This window comes from Heloderma suspectum, chromosome 5 (genome assembly GCF_057233095.1).
Source record: "Heloderma suspectum isolate Gila_16-S chromosome 5, 16-S_ref, whole genome shotgun sequence".
NCBI classification, from domain to species: Eukaryota; Metazoa; Chordata; class Lepidosauria; order Squamata; family Helodermatidae; genus Heloderma; species Heloderma suspectum.
Genome location: NC_139462.1, coordinates 210,547,461 through 210,563,579, shown reverse-complemented (window position 1 = coordinate 210,563,579; position 16,119 = coordinate 210,547,461).

Sequence of the window (16,119 nt, the reverse complement as noted above, 5' to 3'; positions counted from 1 at the left end):
CCCAGAAGAGAAGACACAGGACGCAGCTGGACTGGAGTCAATCCATTGACTGGAGTGACAGATACCAGTCCAAGGTGCTTTCAATTCTTGTGAACGCCAAGTTAAGGCCAGTGTTTTGGCACTTGGGAGAGCTGATCTGCTATTTGGGTGCTCTGTTCAGTCAGCTGGGGTTAGTGCTGGAACCTTCAAAGGCATTGTCGCCTCCTTTGCATTTCAGGTGGGAGCCTTGCAAACAAAAATTAAAAATGGGGGGGGGGCTGAAACTTTCTGGCACTCCTGAAACTGTATCAGGGTGGTGGTGGCCATTTTAGATTTCCCCAATGCCCTGTTCTGAAGGACATTTGGGGAGGGGAGAAATAGCTGCTTCCGCAAAAGAAAACAAACAAACAAATGGTCACCACCAGTGGGGGGGCATTTATTGTAGCATTTGTCATTTATCCCTCAGAATGGCCCTCAAAATTGGGCACTTGGGGAAATCAAAAAATGGCAGATGCCAATTTCAAGAGCTTTTGGTAAGCTTTGCTCCCAATCCCATTAAATTTCCCTTCACGGCCTATGGAGGTCACAGAAGTGAGAGGACCATTTTCATTCAACCTTAGGTGAGGTGCTGTTAGGCATGTCTTCTCTGAATTTGGTTGTTGACTTGACAGACACCATCCCAATGGAGCAAGATCTACCTGGATATGCTAGAATTTGTAATAGTTCGTGTCAGAGCCAGCATCAAGTATAGGTATGCACGGGCACCTGCCAAGGGCCTACACCCCTCAGCAGGGCCCCCCTGACAAGATCCCTGTGGAGTTGCTCCTCCTCTTCACTGTTGCAACTTGCTTGTTCGCTTGTGTCTCGCTCTGGCCCAGACAATGGTGGTGATGAGGAGAAGGAGAAGCAGTAGATGCCACACTGCCTACTTGCTTGCTGGATCTCATCTTTGCCTGTCAAACAAGCCCGTGGTAGCAATGATGAGAATGATGATAAGGAGCAATAGCAGCTGGTGACAACAGTGGTGAGACATTAGACTCAATAAGGGGGGGGCATTGAGGGTGTCTTGCCCAAGGGCCCTCGAAAAGCTGGAGCCAGCACTGAGCAGTGCTAGAGATCAGGAGGTAGAAAACCTAGCCAGATAGTTGAAGGAAACCGAATCACCATCATTGTTGTTGTCATTATTATTATTCCTTCTTGAGCGTCTCCTTTTGAGTAAAACCTGTGGAATCTACATGGCTTCTCCTTGTGCTGTGTGAAGAAAGAAAAGCTTCCAGTGGTTGAGGCTCTCACCTTTCTCAAGCAGTCAAGCGCACCCACCAGCTTTAAAAAAGAAAAGAAGAAGAAGAAAAATCCCCCTCACTCTGACACGCAGCAACGGTGTGTATAGCAGTCTCTTTCTCTTTCTCTCCCCCACTGATTCTAATTAAGTTGATGTGCTTAAAAAAAAATCTGCCCATTTAATTCTAGCACAACAATTGGAAAGTTATTTTAAATTAACCTTAGCCTTGGGAAATTGTTGAATGATTGCCAATTTTATTAGCATGGTAATTCTCGCTCGCTCGCTCTTTTTCAGTTTTTTCATAACCCTGTTCAGGAACTGGGTATCCTCCATGGACTTCAGATCACACAGTGCACAATACTTAGAATCTCTAAGAATGAGACAGTAGATATTCTTTATTGAATATGCCCAGACAAGGTGTCCCCCCACACACACACCTCCCACTTTTCTGTTTAAAAATAGCAGACAGCAGCATTTATTAAAGGACACCATGGCTCAAAATATAGGAAAAGCAGCAGTGAAAACCAAGTGGGATTAACTGATCTCTGCTATAGTATTTAAAAAGGTGTTAGAGTGCAAACACCTTGGCTCTGATGATAAGGCTATAGTCTAGTTCAGCTATCTCTGACTTGGTGCTTTTCAGATGTTTTAGACTACAGCTCCCATTAGCTCTATACATTGGTCATACTAGCTGGAGTCAATGAGAGCAGTAGTCCAAAACATCTGGCAGACACCCAGGTGAAGAAAGCTGGTTTAGTAGTTGAACATGACAACTTGTGGTTCTGAGCAGGGATGCAGGGAGGGATCTCGGACAAATCCACAATGGAATCAAATGAGTTTGGATTTCTATGAATCCATCCAACCCACAGATCCCACAGCAGACCAGCTTCTCCTGCGTTGCATGGATTCTGAAGATGTATGGACTGTTTTTTCAACTATCCAGAATTCTGCAAAAACCTAAGTAATTAAAAACTATTTTTTAAAAAACCACAGGCTGAAAATGCACATTTCCTCCAAAGGCTAAAGTGTGAAAATGTACATGGGGGGGGGGGATTTGAGCATTTTGGGGAGATCTGTGCATGTTCACAGGTGTGAATTTGTGCAAATGCAAACGTGCACAAATTTGGGAACTTGAAAAAAACCATCAACGACTGGACAGCAGAATGAAAGGCCCCTGACAATCCACAAAACACAGACAGAATGGATTTTGCACAATTTGTACAGCCCTAGATGCAGGTCCCCATATGCAACAAAATGGGGCATCCAGCCATTTTCAGTAGGGATCCACTGAGTATAATGGTGGGAAGAATGGAGATCCAGATGGTCCTTCTACATGGAGATCTCGCTTGCTGGATCAGGGCATCAGGCTGCAGTCCAATACAGACATACTTGGGAAGAAGCCCCAGGATGCACAGGACGATTTAGGCCTAGTTCTGACTGAGCTGGCAAAGATGTGTCCATAGAGACAAATTCATGGAGGATAGGTCTGTCAATTCGGGATGTACAGATTTTGTAAAATCCATTCTGTCTGAATTTCATGGATTGTCGGGTGCATTTTGTTCCATTGTTTGGTCATTGGCGGAATTGGATTTTCCCAATTTCCCAAATATGTACAAATTGGCACTTGTGCAAATGTGCAACGCCCCCCCCCCAATGTATAACACACGCACACACACAATGAACATTTTTGTGCTTTAGCCTATGGGAGCATTTTTGGCCAGTGGGTTGTTTGTTTTTTATTTACATATTTTTCTACAAGTAAATTTACATAAAATTCTGTGAAGTAAAAAAAAAAAAAAAAACTGGTCCACAAGCCTGCAGAATCCATGTGACTTGGGAAAAGCCAGTCCGCTGCAGAATCCACCTTTTGGATTCATAGAAATCCAGATTCATTTGATACCATTGCGGATTTTTCTGACTTCCCTACAGTCAATCACTACTACTAGCCTTAATGGTTCAGGGTATGCCACTGAAGAGAAGCTGCTGGGAGGGGGTTAATGAATTCATGTCCTGCTTATGACCTTTTTTGAGGCATCTGGCTGAGCACAGCAGTAACTGGAGTAAGATGCTGGACTACTTGGACTATTGGTCTTTGCTCCAACAGGGCTCTTCTGAGACTTCTGGTGGGGGGTCACATAGCTGAATGTTCCTCCATACAAAATGTACCCTTCACATAGTGAACTATACATCAGAGAGAAGATGTATAGCCTAACCTTCTCCCTGTCATAAAAGCTTTCCAATTTCAGGGAATTTCACTTGAATGAAGAGGCAAACCATTGTGGGAGCTCTGACCTTGAAGTAGTGCAACCATGACATGAATTTGCCGCCTCAGTGAGAGCCAGAAGTTAATTCCCAGTAAATGTGCACAGAACCAGGCTGAAATCTACAGAACGGACTTCTTCCTAGCCAGTAACATTCAGGACAGGGCTGTAAGGTGATTATTAACAACAACAAGCACAGCAAAGAGTGTCAAGGATGGGGACTGAACTTCGCTTCAGAGTCAAGATGCACAGTTTGGCTGAAGTAGACTTCCAATGTGCACCTTACCTTTTTGAGATTTCTGCTTGGTGTGAACATCCAAGGAATTTGGAGGAAAGTGAAGGATATTTTGATAAGACTGAGGGGGATGGGGGAAGAATTGCACATCCGTTCCTCTGGGCTCCCCCAAATTAGGATTTTTATGCACATACGCTTCATGTATCCAGGTGCCCAGACTCAACATGTGGATGTTGAAGATGGGGACCAGGGGTGGGACCAGAGGTATGGCCCCACTGCCCTTTTCTACATGTGGAGCCCCTTCATATGATTGATGCACAACAGGAACTCCAGTTGCATTTTAATTTGGATTAATGACTACCACATGACACACTGAAACCACGTAGACAGGGAGCAGGGGCCTTTCTGGATGGGGATGTGAAAATCAGCAAAACCTGAGCTCTCTGAAGTGCTTCAAATTCCATCCCAAAGCTCGTTCCAACTCGGGTCCATGTCAGATTGTGGGCTTTGGTTTTTTTTACTTTTTTTCACACGACAACCTGTGTGTATTTTTGTGTGTATTTTGCCAAATAAGCGCATCACGTCTGCACATTTTTGAAATGTATGCATTCTTCTCCCATTGATTAAAGCATATCTGTGTGCATTTTTCAAAAGCATGCATTTTTTCATGCACAATATACACACATACTGTCTAACACATTTTGGGGCATCCGCAAATCACGTTGCAAGCTTGGAAATGTACAGACTTCGACTGCAGATTGCATCCAAGTCCGTGTTCACCCCAAAAGGTGTCAGTTGGGTAAATCCTGATAAAAAATGAACTGAAATGAATTTTTCATATTCCCCTAATTGTGGGCAAGAAGGGAGGGACAGGATGCATTGTGAACCCATGCCCTGATCCCAATCACTAACGCCTGGTTCCAGTTATGTGTCTGAAGTGGTTCTAACAGACACTACTACACACATCCTCTTTCTGTACATAAGCCCCTTTCGTTGTTGTTGTTGTTATACAAACCAAAGGCATGATCCACTTTCAGATCCACATGAATATTCATGGAGCCATTCTTGCATCCATCCCATTCTTGAAAGGTACCAAAGATACAGAGCACTTAGATCTGCACAAATTTAGGGCATAACAGGACAGCAAAGGGGAAGTATTTCAGTTGTATTTTCTGACAGTCAGAATACACTTGAGCAAAGCAATGAATATCATACCAAGTTAGCTGTTTTGTATGCAGGATGGGGACGGTGTTCTTGGGTTGTGTGGGGCTTCTTCTTTTTTACATGTCTAGTTTTCTAACAACAACTTCAGTGACCCATCTGACCTATTTTTTGCTAGATTCATTTTTACTGTACTTTCCGGCCCAAGGATAAAAATCCTTCTTTGCCAGCCTCACTGGGAAATTCTTTGCATGAGGGCTCAGCTGATATCACTATTCTGGCTCTTGCCTGGGGCACAATTATAAGTACTGCTGTTATTTTATGTTGAGATTTTGCAAATGACTTTTTTGTGCATGTAAAGGGAGAATCTCATGAAGTGCTTGGCATCTTATCACTACATATCCATGTATGTTTTCTTGTTGACCTAAAATTGAAGGGTTGCCAAATAAATCCAGCTTGATCTCAGTGGAGCTGTTCCAATCTTCCCTGTTGATGCTTTCTTTTAATACCTCTATTTGTGTAGATTAAGGACTGATGCTGCCATAACATTGAAGAAATCCCCATTGAGAAATCTGTATTATCGGAGAATGCAAAAATGGATTTTCAGGAAGAATCCGCAAGACAGGATCCCTGCCCTGTGCATCTTGCCTACAAAATGCACATGGCTTTGCATTCCACAATATGGATTTTTCATATGGCTTCCTCCCTGGATTTTCTGTCTTGGGAGGAAAAAGTTGCCGTCCAAGCTAATTGTGTCTGGTTTGTCTTTAGTTATAAGAAACCCATTATCTGGATTGTTGAACCCAGGTAGTTTTTCACATATAGATGCTGCCCCCACCAAGGGGCTTAGAGCAGCATACATGAAGTGTATCCCATTGTATCCTAATAATAGCCATATATGGAAGAGTCATTGGCCCAAGAGTTCAGTGCAGTGTACTCTGTGGTTGAACCCACATTTCCTTGATGCAAGTCAAAAACTCTACCCACTGTACCACACTGGCCTAGGGATGGGGTGGGAAGGACCTTACATCTATTATATCTCCTTTGGCTTGACTTTCTGCTCAAACCTTCTAGATATATCTTACTAGCAGCTAGATACATTGCTGAATTACACACCATCTGGATTTGGGGCTGGAATCCTGGGTTCCATTTGGAGCAGACCAACCACTGGATAGGATTTATGATCTATGATCTATCACAACCTTCCCCAACCTGGTGCCCTCCAGATGTGTTCACTGCCCATCAGCCCCAGCCAACATGACCAATGGTCAGGAATGCTGGAGGGCAGCAGGTTGGGGAAGGGTGATCTATCATAGCATGTCAGGACAACTTCAAGCACATTATATCTATGGGGCCGACACAGTTTGGGAAGAAAGTAGAACAAATTGACCTCTTTGTTTTTTTACAAGTCTTAGTTTCCCATAAATAACATATCTATCTTGGATTGTTCAGGTTCATATTATAAGCCCTAGTTAAATAATCATGCATGATCCAACTGCAAAGAAGTAATCATTTGCCTCTGCTTGGCAATTTTCCTCCCAATCATTTACTAAGATTGGTCTCAGTGTGTTGGGGGCTGTGAACACAGGAACTTTGGAAGCTGCCTTATATTGAGTCTGGCTATTGGTCCATCTAGCTTGGTACTGCTGATACTGACTGGCAGAGGCTCTCTAGAGTTTCAGGGAGGAATTTTTCCAGCCCTACCTGAAGATGCCAGGGATTGAACCTAAGGATGGTGGAGAAATCCGCCACGGACTCCAGTGAGGCCGGATTCTTTAGAATCTGGCCCCCCGGAGTCCATGGCAGAATGGACTGCTCCCGCCACCCCATGAAGCCCAGTTGGGATGGACCCGACCTGGCGCCGGCCAGTCCAGGTCCATCGTCTTCGTTCCGCAGCCATCCGCTGCCAGGCTGCGGATGCAAATGGCGTCCGGCATAGCAGACACCATTTGCATCCCCACCCTTGGCTGTGATAGGCTACATAAATATTTCTGTAGCCTATCATGGCCAAGGGCAGGGACGCAAATGGTGTCCGCTACACCGGACACCATTTGCATGGCAGTGGACAGAAGTCCGCCTGTGGACGGGCCCGGCCAACAGTTCCGCGGATTCGCCATGGAGCGGAGCCGGCCAGGGAGGATTCCGGGGGGAAGCACAGATCGCCTCCCCCCCCCCCGCAGACCCCTTCAGCAGACTGGTAAGTGGGTTTCATACACCCCTAAATTTGAACCTGGAAACGTCTGCATGCAAAGCAGGTACTCTACCACTGAGCTCTGTGTGTGTGTGAGAGAGGGGGGGAGGGAGAGGAACCCGAACAAGCCAAGGGAAAAGTTGGCCCTTCATCCAAAATATAATTCAACACCCCCACGTTCTACTTCTTCCATGTAGAATTAAAATATTGGTCCTTCTTTGGTGGCAGAACGATTGCTTGATAAGATCACACTGATAAAGTGACATTCATCATTTCTCACACATAATTAAATCCAATAAAAGCAATATTTAAGACAGATAAGCTGAGTACACGATGGGTAATTATGTGTAGGGAGCTGCCTTCCCCCCCTCCTCCTGCTCCCCCACCCCTCACACTGTACAGAGCCTAATTAGACCTTTAGGGACAGTGCATCTTTCTTCCCTAATCATATGTGCCAGTCACACACAGCCAACATTTCATAAGAGAAACTTCCAGACCCTTGTCTAACAGCTGCACATCAACTCCTTGTTATTATGAATGCAGTCCCAGCTCATGAACATGTGGTTTGGATAGGTTTTGCCACCCTAATAGGATAATAACATCATTCATAATCAATGTTCTCCACATGTAAATTATTTTAATTGTTCACACACAATGGAGCACTCTATTAAAATACACACACATTGAAGCCCAGCTGAGAAAATTAATTTGCAGTGTTTGTTAACCATAATGAAATAAAAGTTGTTTCGGTTTAATGAATTCAGCAGCAGATTTCATAACTTCATAATGAATGCAAACTCAATTTTTTCTGGGGGTAAGTTACCATCAGTTCAAGTGAAAAGATGCATTCTTTGGGAAATTCAGGAGTCACTCGTTCTATTTCTTGGGGTCATTCCAATTAATAAAATGAGAAATATTTGACAATGCCATCAAGGAAGGATTGCTGCACAGCGTTGTAACTGTTCTTTCCTGAAACCTAATTTTCAATTCTTCTTCCACTGCAATGCAATATTTAATTTGCTTTTCCTTAAAAGGGGGGGGGGGATTGAGTAATAGGTAATTAGCAATTTTTATAAAAAATTCAGTTAACTTTTAACTATATTACTATTACCATTCTTATGTTGTTGTTCTCTTTAGCTGCTTTGTCAATTGAAAGTAAAAGACATTCGGTTTATTTAACCTGTCCTCAATTAGAAGTGAATTATTGGACTCAATCAATGGTTAATATAAATGGTTAATAGGATCATAAAATATTCAGACTGAAACCTAGGGATGTCAGAGGATTCCACCACGGATCTCGGGGAGGCCGAATGCCAGCGCATTCGGCCCCCCGAAATCAGTGGTGGAACGGTCTGCCCCCCCCTGCCCCCCCCGGGACAAGACTTACCTGGGGCAGATCTTCCTGGCGGCGGCAGCTCCGGCGGCAGCTCTGGCGGCGGTTCGGTAGTGGCGGCGGTGGCGGCCGGTCTACCGACCAGCTGTCACCACCACCATTTCCAGTTTAAAAAAAAAAAAAAGACGTGATAGGCTACGTAAAGATTTGCGTAGCCTATCATAGCTAGGTTTAAAAATAAAACGTGATAGGCTACATAAATGTTTACGTAGCCTATCATGTCTGACTTAAAAACAACAACAACAACACACATACGCAAATGGCGGCAGGCACGGCCGCCGCCATTTGCCTTCCTTATTTTGGCACGTCTTAGTCTACGTCAAGATTTACGTAGACTAAGACGGTGAAAATAAGGGGAACGCAAATAGCATAGCATCTGCTACGCTATTTGCGTTCCCCTTATTTTCGCCATCTTAGTCTACGTAAATCTTGACGTAGACTAAGACGTGCCAAAATAAGGAACGCAAATGGTGGCGGCTGTGGCCGCCGCCATTTGTGTACACGCGTTGTTGTTTTTTAAGTCAGACGTGATAGGCTATGTAAACATTTACATAGCCTATCACGGCTGACTGCAGGGACGCAAATGGCGGCGGCTATGGCCGCCGCCATTTGCGTCCCTGCTAGCCAGCAGCCGGATGTCCGGCTGCTGGCGGAGCCGGCCGGCGGCTCCGCAGAATCCCTGCGGAGCACAGCCGGCCGGCCAGGATTCCGGGGGGGAGGAACGGAGCACCTCCCCCCCATCCAGGATTCCCGGGGGAGGGACGGAGCACCTCCCCCCCCACTATCAACATAATCCGCGAAAGGTAAGTGACTTTTGTACATTCCTACTGAAACCTAGTATTTATTCATTTATTTACAATATCTATATACCACTGCACATCAAAAGATTTCAAAGTGGTGAACAGCAAGATAACAGAGTAAAACATCAGGTTTAAAACAGTTAAAACATTTTTAAAAGACAAATTCCAATAAGGCGATTTTAATAAATCATGCCTGTTCAGTCAAGGAAGTCCTCTCGAAATAACAATGTCTTCAGGAGATGCCAAAAGGAATGCAACGTTGGTGCCTGCCTGACCTCCAAAGGCAGGGAATTCCACAGGAAGGGGGCCACGACACTGAAGACTCTTTTCCTGGTGGACTGTAGCCAGGCCACAGGCCAGTGTGGAACCAGCAGGAGCAAGCCCTCCAATAACCTCAATGACTGGGCAGAAGGAGGCGCTTTCTCAGGTATCCTGGTCCCAAGTTGTTTAGGGCTTTGTATACTAATACTAATACCTTAGACCTGGCCCAGTAGCAGATTGGCAGCCATATTAGGCTTTGGAGGATGCATCTAGTGCTGTCCATCCTCCTATATGTGCCTACCTTTATGCTCAGGTCAAAATCAGAAGCCCTGCTCTGTGTCCCCTCCCCTTTCTGAAGTTGGGGGAGGCAGGGTAAGCAAAACAGGGCCTTAAAAAAAACAAAAACATAGCACCTCAAGCAGCCTGCCCAAACAATGCAAATCGTCATGCACTGATAACCTCGTGTTTAGATTACTACACTTGTGTTTGATCCTGAAGCTGCAGCTGGTACAGAATACAGCAACCAGGGGTGGGGTTCCTAGCCATGAACATTTTACACCAATGCTGAAGCAACTGTGCTGGCTACCTATTAGCTACTGAGCTAAGTCCAAGGCCTTGATGCTGCCCTATAAAGCCCTGAACAACTGGTGGATCTCCTTACCCACATATGGTCCCAGGGCATGGTCTGAAAGCACATGAGACCACTATCTTGCTGAAGCTAAGCAGGTCTTGGTTTGGTCAGTGCTTGGAGGGAAAGCCACCCGGGAACCGCAAGTAGCCACCTTGAGTTCGATCATGGAAGAAAGGTGGGATATAATTGTAATAAATATGCATAATCCCATGCAATTGCTAAGAATATCAGAGGAGGTCCTGCTGGTTGTACTGTGACTTACAGATTGCCATCTGGAAACAACCAGAATCAGGCCTTTGTGGTGGCACCCACATTATGGAATACCTCCCCACTAGATAGGGATGTCTGTTGCTGGGAAATCTTACTCTTTTTTGGTTCGATGGAGTTCCATGGTGCGTACGACTTGCTTTGCATCTGCGAGCCAAGCTACAGGCTGTTCCCCAAACCCTGGGAACCTTTTTGCACTTTTTGGGGAGGGGGCAGAGGAATATTCAGTAATTTGTGCAAATTTATGAGGAATTTATGCAAATTACACAAATGCACCCATAATTCATGTAATTTGCATAAATTCAGCCATAATTGACACAAATTTGGCCATTATTAAAGCAAATTGCTCAAAAATTTGCACAAATTGCAGAACCTTCCCCATAAAAATGTGCAAGATCCCCAGAAGATCTGTGAACTGGCCTGACTCCCCCCACTTGTTGTTGTTCAGTCGTTCAGCCATGTCCGACTCTTCGTGACCCCATGGACCATAGCACGCCAGGCCTTCCTGTCCTGCGCTCTCTCCCGGAGTGTGCTCAAGTCCGTATTCATTGCATCGGTGATGGTATCTAGCCATCTCATCCTCTGCCGTCCCCTTCTCCTTTTGCCTTCAAGCTTTCCCAGCATCAGGGTCTTTTCCAGGGAGTTTTCTCTTCGCATTAGGTGGCCAAAATATTTGAGCTTCAGCTCCAGTATCTGTCCTTCCAATGAGCACTCAGGGTTGATTTCCTTTAGGATGGACTGATTTGACCTCCTTGCAGTCCAGGGGACTCGTAAGAGTCTTCTTCAGCACCACAGTTCGAAAGCATCAATTCTTTGGCGTTCAGCCTTCCTTATAGTCCAGCTCTCACAGCCATACATTGCTACTGGGAAAACCATAGCTTTGATTATACAAACCTTTGTCGGCAAGGTGATGTCTCTGCTTCCTAGTATGCTGTCTAGGTTTGCCATAGCTTTCCCCCCAAGGAGCAAACATCTTTTAATTTCATGGCTACAGTCACCATCTGTGGTGATCTTGGAGCCCAAGAAAATAAAATCTGTCACTGCTTCCATTTCTTCCCCTTCTATATGCCAGGAAGTGATGGGGCCAGATGCCATGATCTTAGTTTTTTTTAATGTTGAGTTTCAAACCAGCTTTTGCACTCTCCACTTTCCCCCTCAACAAGAGGCTCTTAAGATCCTCTTCGTTTCTGCCATTAGGGTGGTATCGTCTGTGTATCTGAGGTTGTTGATAATTCTCCTGGCAATCTTAATTCCGACCTGTGATTCATCCAACCCAGCGTTTCTCATGATGTACTCTGCATATAAATTAAATAAGCTGGGCAACAATATACAGCCTTGTCGTACTCCTTTCCCAATTTTGAACCAATCAGTTGTTCCATGTCCGGTTCTTACTGTTGCTTCTTGACCCTCGTACAGGTTTCTCAGGAGACAGGTAAGGTGGTCTGGTACTCCCATATCTATAAGAATTTGCCAGAGTTTGTTGTGATCCACACAATCAAAGGCTTTAGCGTAGTCAATGAAGCAGAAATAGACGTTTTTCTGGAATTCTCTTGCTTTCTCCATGATCCAGCAAATGTTGGCGATTTGATCTCTAGTTCCTCTGCCTCTTCGAAACCCAGCTTGTACTTCCGGTATTTCTCAGCTCACATACTGCTGAAGCCTAGCTTGTAGTATTTTGAGCATAACCTTGTTGGCATGTGAAATGAACGCAATTGTACGGTAGTTTGAGCACTCTTTGGCATTGCCCTTCTTTGGAATTGGAATGTAAACTGACCTTTTCCAGTCTTGTGGCCATTGTTGAGTGTTCCAAATGTGTTGGCATATTGAGTGCAGCACTTTAACAGCATCATCTTTTAGGATCTTAAATAGCTCAGCTGGAATACTGTCATCTCTGCTAGCTTTGTTGTTAGTAATGCTTCCTAAGGCCCACTTGACTTCACTCTCTAGGATGTAGGGCTCCAGTTCAGTGACCGCACTATCATGGCTTTCAGGGACATTAAGATCTTTCCTGTATAGTTCTGCTGTGTATTCTTTTCACCTCTTCTTAATCTCATCTGCTTCTGTTAGGTCCCTGCCTTCTTTGTCCTTTATCATGCCCGTCTTTGCACAAAATGTTCCCTTGAGATCTCCGATTTTCTTGAAGAGATCTCTAGTCTTTCCCATTGTATTGTTTTCTTCGATGTCTTTGCATTGTTCATTTAAGAAGGCCTTCTTGTCTGTCCTTGCCATTCTCTGGAAATCTGCATTCAGTTGGGTATATCTTCCCCTTTCTCCCTTGCTTTTCGCTTCCCTTCTTTCCTCAGCTACTTGTAAAGCCTCATCAGACAGCCACTTTGCTTTCTTGCATTTCTTTTTCTTTGGGATAGATTGAGTTGCTGCCTCCTGAACAATGTTATGGACCTCTGCCCATAGTTCCTCAGGCACTCTGTCTATCAGGTCTAGTCCCTTAAATCTATTCCTCACCTCCACTGTTTATTCATAAGGGATATGATTTAGGTCATACCTGAATGCTTTAGTGGTTTTCCCTACGTTCTTCAATTTAAGCCAAAATTTTGCAACAAGAAGTTCATGATCTGAGCCACAGTCAGCTCCAGGTCTTGTTTTTACTGACTGTATGGAGCTTCTCCATCTTTGGCTGCAAAGGACATAATCAATCTGATTTTGATATTGACCATCTGGTGATGTCCATGTGTAGAGTCGCCTCTTGTGCTGTTGGAAAAGAGTGTTTGCTATGATCAGCGTGTTCTCTTGGCAAAACTCTATTAGCCTTTGTCCTGCTTCATTTTGTACACCAAGGCCATGCTTGCCTGTTTTCCCAGTGATTTCTTGACTTCCTGCTTTAGCATTCCAATCCCCTATGACGAAGAGGACATCTTTTTGGGGTGTTAGTTCTAGAAGGTGTTGTAGGTCTTCATAGAACCGATCAACCTCAGCTTCTTCGGCATCAGTGGTTGGGGCATAGACTTGAATTACTGTGATGTTGAATGGTTTGCCTTGGATTCATACTGAGATCATTCTATCATTTTTGAGATTGTACCTCGGTACTGCTTTTCCCACCCTTCTGTTGACTATGAGTGCTACTCCATTTCTTCTAAGGGATTCTTGCCCACAGTAGTAGATATAATGGTCACCTGAATTAAATTCGCCCATGCTTGTCCATTTTAGTTCGCTGATTCCCAAGATGTCGATGTTCAATCTTGCCATCTCATGTTTGACCACCTCCAGCTTACCTTGATTCATTGATCTTACCTTCCAGGTTCCTAAACAATATTGTTCTTTACAGCATCGGACTTTCTTTTCACCACCAGACACATCCACAGCTGAGTGTCCTTTCGGCTTTGGCCCAGCCGCTTCACTCTTTCTGGCGCTTCTTGGAAATTCCCTCTGCTCTTCCCCAGTAGTATATTGGACACCTTCCGACCTGAGGGGCTCATCTTCCGGCGTCATCTCTTTTAGCCTTGTGATACGTTCCATGGGGTTTTCTTGGCAAGAATACTGGAGTGGGTTGCCTTTTTCTTCTCTAGTGGACCACATTTTGTCAGAACTCTCCGCCATGACCTGTCCATCTTGGGTGGCCCTGCACGGCATAGCTTATGGCTTCACTGAGTTATGCAAGCCCCTTCGCCACAAAAAGGCAGTGATCCATGAAGGGGTCTCCCCCCACACCGGGAACCAAAACAAATTCCGGGGGAGCGAGCCTAGGAAAACTCATAGAATTCTATCCCACAAACAGATTTCTCTGTCATCCCTATACCTAGTATTCAGGAGGCACCAAAATTGGCATGGTTTAGGCACCTGTTAAAGATTCATCTCCTCACCCAGGCCGTCCCTGATTTATTGTGCTACCCAGTTTGTTTGTAACTGCCTTTGTTAATTGTTGTGTTTGGGGGTTGAAATCTCTTCATTGATATGTGTTTTTATTGATTGTGATGGATTTGTCTCATTTTGTAAACTGCTTCAGATAATTAATCAATTTAAATTGATTAAATAAATGCATAATAAATATTCTTTTGAATGCTTGTCCAAGGGAGGTCTGTCTGGGTCCATCATTGCCTATTTTAATCTGTATGTTTTAATCGGCTGTTTTGGACGGCCTTTGGGGCAGCTGCAAGGGGATTGTTATATCTGTTGCTGGGATTCCTTCTGTCTTGAGTTTTTAAACTTGACATTTGTATATCAAGATTTGCCAAATGCCAAATCTTGGTGTTTTCCAGAAGTTGTATCTTTGTTTTGTATTCTGCTTTTCTTGATTGTTAGCTACCTTAGATATCTCTGGATAAGGAGGCAGTGTATAAATATTTCAAATAAATCAATAAATCAAATAAGGGCACAACTGTATGCATGTTAAGGCAGAAAAAGCCCTACTATTACCAGCATGGCTGGCTGGGGCATGCTGGGAGTTGTAGAACCATGCATAGGGTTGCACCCTAAATTAAAGCCCTACTAAATTAAAGCCCTACTATTACCAGCATGGCTGGCTGGGGCATGCTGGGAGTTGTAGAACCATGCATAGGGTTGCACCCTAAATTAAAGCCCTACTAAATTAAAGCCCTACTATTACCAGCATGGCTGGCTGGGGCATGCTGGGAGTTGTAGAACCATGCATAGGGTTGCACCCTAAATTAAAGCCCTACTAAATTAAAGCCCTACTAAATTAAAGCCCTACTAAATTAAAGCCCTACTATTACCAGCATGGCTGGCTGGGGCATGCTGGGAGTTGTAGAACCATGCATAGGGTTGCACCCTAAATTAATAGCTCGCATGCCGTTCTGATATCTTCTGTGGAACGTAGGAAGCTACCTCATACTGAGTCAGACCACTGGCCTTTCTAGCCAAGCATTGTCTACTGTGACTGACAGCAGCTCTCCAGGGTTTCAGACAGAGCTCTTTCCCAGCCCTGCCCAGAGATTCTAAGGACTGCATGTGAAGTATGTGCTTTACCACTGAAATATGGCAACACATGATAAATTCACATTTTAAATGAAAAAGAAACAGCATCCACCCAGAGCAATTCTTCCATCTCTGCCTCTGCCTCTCTGGAACATCATCTTGTTTTAATACCATGTAATGTTATGCTGAAACTGTGCATGGGATCATAGTATCATAGACTAGTAGGGTTGGAAGGGGCCTACAAGACCATCGAGTCCAACCCCCTGCTCAATGCAGGAATCCAAGTCAGAGCATCCCTGACAGATGGCTTGCCAAGCTGGGACTGCACGAGTGTGCATATGTGTGTTCTCAGTGGCTGCCCTTCAGTGCTGTAGACTTGCCAAACCCCAAATCTTAATTTCTTCCAGAAGCCGTGTAAGGCCTTCTGTTTTAGATTGGATATGGGTGACCAGGGATAGGGTGATGGAGTATGAACTTTGTAATTAGGGCTTCGATGTATATTGTCACCTGCCCCTAGCTCTTGGATGGAATGGAGATATATTCCTTAATTAAAGTGCTTAATGGCTTGGGGCCAGGATATCTGAAGGACTGGGTCCTCCCATATGTGCCTGCCCAGATCCTAAGATAATCTTCAGGGGTCCTTCTCCGTGAGCCCCTGCCAAAGGAAGTGAGGCAGGTGGCTACCAGGAACAGCACCTTTTCTGCTCTGGCACCCCGGCTGTGGAATGAGCTTCCTAGAGAGGTTTGCCTGGCGCCTCCATTGTACTC